This window comes from Cupressus sempervirens, chromosome 9 (assembly GCF_028749045.1).
Source record: "Cupressus sempervirens isolate cs-2001-9-10 chromosome 9, ASM2874904v1, whole genome shotgun sequence".
NCBI lineage: Eukaryota > Viridiplantae > Streptophyta > Pinopsida > Cupressales > Cupressaceae > Cupressus > Cupressus sempervirens.
In genome coordinates, this window is record NC_143126.1 from 706,302,864 (window position 1) to 706,308,435 (window position 5,572).

A 5,572-nucleotide genomic window follows, 5' to 3' on the forward strand; every position below is an offset into this window, starting at 1 on the left:
TAAAAGTACAAGAATACATTGGCTTTGAAATATTTTTTCTTAATTGGTATTCTTAAAACTACAATAATACCTTTCCATCTCCTACCATCATTGAAACCTTCCCAAAATCATCAAATCCATCCAATTCCTATCTACATATCTTGCTCCTAGCATATTTGAATTCCATCTAATGAACCTCATGAGTTCATCCTCCATATACCCATTCGCATCAAAGAACCTCCATATCACATAGGGTGTCTTGTAGAAGTTTGGAGATCATGAATCTCCACTTTTATTTCTTGATAAGGTGCCAAAAGTTAATTCACATCTCTCTTTTCCTTCTCAATCTCTTTGTTTTCAATTTAGGCCTTGCAGTCTTTTTGAGCCCCAATTTTTCCTATCTTTCAACTATCCTTCCAATATCATCCTTCAAGTCCTTCTTGTGTCTTATTTCCCTCCTATGATCTTCTTCTTTCTATTATGCATTCTTTCCATTTACAATATTATCTCATATTTATGACAATACTCTTTACTATTTTATAGGGCTTGTCAGGGGCTGAAATTTCTCAAATTGATGATGCCACACTTTCTTCCATTAACTTTGGTCTTGAGAGCTATGCAATATCATAGCCTGCACACCTATCAAGTTTATGATTTGAGTTGAACTCATGATGTGTCTTATTTATTCCTCTTATGTTATATTTGTTTCTTCTTTAGGGTACTCCACATAGCTCAAGGTCTAGAGGAAAGGGAAGGAAATTAGCAAGAACACCAAAATAAAAATTAAAAAGTATTAAATACAAGTAAAATCTATATTTGAAATTTATTATGAATGAATGCATATACATGTACTCAATATTGATGAATACATCTTGGCTTGTTTGTTATATATATGTAGAATCAATTTAGTTTTGTAGAATTGATGAATGCACATAAGACTGTTGATGTTGAGGCAATGGAAGAGGTAAAAATTCATATTTTCTTTCTCATAAATTTTTAAATTACATTATGCATTTCTTATATATATGTAGACACACACACACACACAAAATAGTTGTATTTACAAATGAGTACATGTTTTTTCCTTCAATTTTATAGTAATTATCAACAAATTGTCTTATTAACATGTGTTATTTAACTTTTACCTATTACAACACTCTTTGAGACTTCGTGTAAATTCTTTCCCATTTCATTTTGTTAGGAGTGTCGAGCATCAAAGATGGGGTCAAACATAATAGAGGCCAAAGGTATGTATGTAGAGTCTTAGTTGAAGCCCTCTTATGATCTCAATTTGGATTGCTTGTGTGTGTGATAGAAATCTCTAATGCTTACTTTACAATTCTAACATTTTATCACTCACCATATAGGCTATGCCTTATATGAACATTAATTCATTAGTGGTTGTGCCTCCTACTGGAATGGGATATCTTAGAACTCAGGCTACAATATGTTTTTTTTTTACTCTATTTGGAATCCCCAATGCAACTCTATAATGATAACATTTTATCGCTTACCATATAGGTTATACCTTATACCATCACTACTTCATCAGTGGTTGTACCTCTTGCTAGCATAGGAGATCTAGCTCACATTGCAATATATTTTTTTTTATTTTTTTACTCTATTTGGAATCCCTAATGCCACTCTATAATACTAACATTTTATCACTTACCATAAAGGTTGTTCCTCATACTAGCACTGCTTCATCAGTGGTTGTACCTCCTAATAGCACAAGAGATCTAGCTTAGGCTGCAATATATTTTTTATTTTTTTACTCTATTTGGAATCCCTAATGCCACTCTATAATGCTAACATTTTATTGCTTACCATATAGGTTGTGCCTAGTACCAGAACTGATTCATTGATGGTTGTGCCTCCCATGAGCATTGATTCATCGGTAGTTGTGTCTCCCATCATCACTCTACCTCATCATTTTATTAGGACTCACACCCATCAATGAAGGAGCCCATTACCACTATCATTCAGTCCAATTGTGGGACAAAGGGATGAGGTAATTAACAAATCAACTATCCACAATTTAGAACTTAATTTCTAGTTATTTTCATATTACTTATAGATAAGATATTTGATAGTGTATTTTATTTTTTCTTCTGTAGACACCTAGCGAGCCACAAACTGTATCAAAGAGGCTTAATTTTGATGATCCTATGTAGTCATATATATATTGATAGTGATATGCATATGTAGTTGTGGTCATCACATGATATTGACATATATTTGACTTTTGTATTATGTATATTTGAGATTTGTATTGTGCACATTTGAGATTTCTATTGTACATGTTCTACATTTGTCAGGTATTCAACTTTTGTATTGTGTATATTCTAGATTTGTATTGTGCATATTTGACATTTCTACTATACACATTTGGCATTTGTTTGATATTCAACTTTTGTACCATACCAATGAGACATAATATATTTTTGTAACTATATGATTGATATGACATAATATATAGTTCATTTTGATATACATTAAACTTAGATTTTCATCCAACTTGTTCAATGTGTGCATACAAACTTGTATTTCAACTTTCTTGCAATTAATAAAACACATAAACATTCATTATTTTATATAGAAAATTGTAACATGTTTATCAAATTCAATATAACATGTAATCATATGTCACTTATTTTGATGTAATAAGATATGAAAAGTAAAAATATGTCATGATTTTTGTATTTGTGTCAAAGATCGCAACTCAAGAGTGCTTAGAGACACTTAGGGACACTTCCATTCAGTATGGTCAATACTATTTGAGGAACGTTGTGGTTGAAACAAGGTTGGTCCAAGGCTAAACCCAACCAACAAGAGCTAATAGAGTAGTGTTGGTATCTGATTGTGTTAAGTTTCAGGATTTACACCCTTTACTAAATTGGAAATTTCAATAACCCTTACTTAACATGGGAGCCATTTCACTATGTGAGACTAGATAATGAACTGAAACCTCTGGATTCTAGGTCGGCTCCTATTGGATCCTTCAGTGATAATCTCTAAAACTTTAATGAAAACTTGAGGGAAAAGGTAAGAAATTACTTCAAAAAAACCTAAAACCTAAATTTTAACTAAGGAGGTGATACACCAAAAGTTATTATGAGGACGTAATACACATGTAACAGAGAGGATTATATAGCTCTATGAAATACACATAAAGCACAACTTCCTGTAAAGGCTTACACAAATAATTTATAATAAGGTTTCAGTATTGAAACTACAAAAAGGAGGATAAACTAATACCTCACTTTGATTAATTTCACCTAAAAACACATATCATAACCTGCAAGAAAACTTCCTTTTCTACACAAAGGTGCTAGAATGAGACAGAAAGAAAAGGAATAATGAAACATTCACAAATTAATCCATCAAACCATTCAAAGATGCACACAGAATTTGTAGAAAGGAAAAGGCTTAACAATTAACTTCATAAAACATGATCACACTACTATCACTAGTATTATCCCTCCAAAATGTTGAATTACAGACCCTGTAATAAAGCTTAAGACTTAGAAAGAGGTCTCAAAAACTCTATTATAAAATCAGAACTCCCCAAATGAGTTACCAAAAATTCAATAAGTACAATCCAATCCCTTGGGTCATATGCAAAAAGATAGCCTCAAAAACAGGGCTTAGAACCTTTTGAAATAATGAACTTTTTCCCAAAAAGCTCCATCCAGTCATAAAGCACCCTATGACTCAGTTAAAATATCTCTAAAAAGGCTTTAACAATTAACAAATGTCACTTAACTATTATGATAAGGCCAAATTCGACCCATAAAGCCTATTTTCACTCTAAAGGTTCCCAACTGATTTTAGACTTAAAGACCATGATGAGGGAAACAGGATGACTCATTTTCTTTTGCATGACAAATAGGAAACTATTTAATGATTTATAAAGGTTATCATTAAATAATTTTCCTTTACAAGAGTATTTATGCAAAGCATAATGATGCAAATAAAACCCCTTTATATCCTTTGCATTTTAAAATGAGAAATAATATTAAATGATAGATAAAATCATTTTAATATTGTGATGTCCTCTTCTAGCTAGAGACATCACTTTAGCTGGTGATTAGCCTATCAAAGACCCTCGTAGGCTAATAAGATTGGATAGAGGGTCACCTTGGTGTGGAGATCCTCCAAGGACCAGAGCAGAGTACTCTTCTGGGTTGCCAGATTTTGTTTATGATGAGTTTTCCTTTGAGTTTGGCTTGGTCAGGCTATTTTTAGCAGTTTTGGAGTTATAAAGATAGACCCTTGCTATTTTTAGAAAAGGGGTATGGTCATATGCAGTTCTATCATGTTAGCTCCCAGTCCAAACGACATTCAAAAATGTTGAGTAATAATGGAGATATTAATGTTTATTTAGTTAAAATAAACATTATTGGTTTTGAGCCTATATTGTTAAGTTATAATATATAACTTAAGTGAGGGTCATGATATCATAAAAGGGGCCATCGTTTAAAATTAATTGTGGGTCCAAGCTTATGGAAAAATTAAAAGGGGTTTTCTAAGTTTTAATGTAATAACATTTTTTATGTTATTATTATATCTTTTATCCCACATTGAGCGTGGAGACTCATTCTGGAGTTGAGGAGTCCTTATAAACAAACCTTGTCTTCTTTCAAGAGCAGGTTATGAGAATTGCTTAAAAACTTTTCCTTGTGAAATTTCTTGAAGTTGTGGCAACAATGGTTTCTACAAGTTTAAGAAGAATTCAGACTGTGGAGAATGTAGTATTTTCAGAGTTGATGCAATTTGAGGGTGTGAAATATCACTTGAATTTTGCCTGTGAGTTGACTTCATTCTGGAGTCAATATTGTGTTTCAGTAGGGAAAAAGTGGATGAATCTATTTACAGGTTGGAAGGGGTTATAATAGCAGCTACAGTAAATTAAAAATCAAAGATTTAATATTGCAGTTTTTGATAGGCGCTGCCCAAGGAGGAAGCAACCAGCAGCATGGTTGCGTATCGGAGACAAAAATCAGGTTTTTTCCAACTATTAATGATGATGTTTTTAATGTATGCTTCCAGCAATAAGTATTGTACAAACATTAGGAGCCATCTGAATAAATGAATTTGATTAGCATTATAATCAGATTTGAGTTATAATTTGAGGTAGATTAGTTTTCAATATTTGTATTTTCTTTTCATCAACTCAAAAACCCAAAAATAGCTTAAAACATTCAAAAACAAACCAAAAACAATTATTACACCTAGGGAAACAAACAATGATCAGCGTAGAGCCTATTTTGGGTTCTTACATTGGTATCAAAGCCTCATTCCTACCATCCTGAGGGTTTGGGGAGTCATATGCAGCCACTGGAAATTGGACCACACAGGTACCATACTCGTAGGAGAGCTCTGATTGAAAGAGAACAGTTACAGGAAACAGGAAATATGGGAGAGAGGCATGATGGTAGTCCACCTAGAAACAGGAGGAATAATGATGATCAGGATACCAGAGAATTCTACCGTGCTATGGTTATAGGGCAGCAACAGATGGCACAGGCATTACAGGCACTCACTACTATGGTAGAAAGGATGAACCCACCTGTTAGACAAAATGGGGAGC